Source organism: Phocoena phocoena, chromosome X, assembly GCF_963924675.1.
Source record: "Phocoena phocoena chromosome X, mPhoPho1.1, whole genome shotgun sequence".
Classification (NCBI taxonomy): Eukaryota; Metazoa; Chordata; class Mammalia; order Artiodactyla; family Phocoenidae; genus Phocoena; species Phocoena phocoena.
In genome coordinates, this window is record NC_089240.1 from 16,925,981 (window position 1) to 16,926,852 (window position 872).

Consider the following 872-nt stretch of genomic DNA (forward strand, 5'->3'; position numbering starts at 1 on the left):
TGTAAGTGATTGAAGTAAACCTGCCACTTCAAGGAAAACAACTGACACCATTTGTTGTCAGTGATAAAATTTTAGGTCTCAAGCAAAAATTAAAATTTTGTAAAACCTGTATTCATCATTTTTGAGCATGAAAGCTTCCCAGTTCTTAAAAAAATTTCTGGTGAGCTGACTGGTGAGATCACTGGTGATATTAACAAATGTGACTTTTTGAAATTATATAATGAAATATGTAAACATTTGGAACATCTATATAACTCAGTGAACCAATATTTTCAAATTATCAATGCATGATTTTACAAAATATGTATGGGCAAAAGATTCATTCAAAGTACAAGATAGATGGATTTTAATGTAAGAGTATGAAAAGTTCATCGTTGTGGTTTCAGATTTCACACTGTAACTAACGTTTAAGAAAATACCTCTTATAGACTTTTACTGTGGCATCAAAGAAGAGTACTTATAATTACCTGAAAAGGCCATTAAAATATTCCTTTCTTGGGGACTTCCCTGGTGGTCCAGTGGGTAAGACTCCGTGCTGCCAATGCAGGGGCCCCAGGTTCGATCCCTGGGCGGGGAACTAGAGCCCACATGCATGGCTAAGAAGAAGAAGTCCGCATGCCGCAACTAAAGATCCCACATGCCGCAACTAAGACCCAGTGCAGTCAAAATAATAAATAAATAAAAACAAATAAATATTTTTTTTAAATTCCTTTCTTTTCCAACTACAAAGCTGCATGAGGCAACAGACTGAATGCAGATGCAGATGTGTGAGAATACAGCTATCTTCTAAGTCAGAGGTTGGCAAAAATGTAAAACAATGCCACTCACTAATTTTTTTTTTCCCTTGGAAACTATAGTTATCTTCCCATAAA

The 872-nt window shown here is 35.6% G+C and overlaps 1 non-coding gene across 1 annotated transcript; it reads left to right on the plus strand.

Moving 5' to 3' along the window:
- Positions 1-504: 504 nt before the first annotated feature.
- On the plus strand, positions 505-577 carry TRNAG-GCC (transfer RNA glycine (anticodon GCC)). Its single transcript has one exon. It is a non-coding gene; the product is annotated as a tRNA-Gly (tRNA).
- The last annotated feature ends 295 nt before the right edge of the window (positions 578-872 follow it).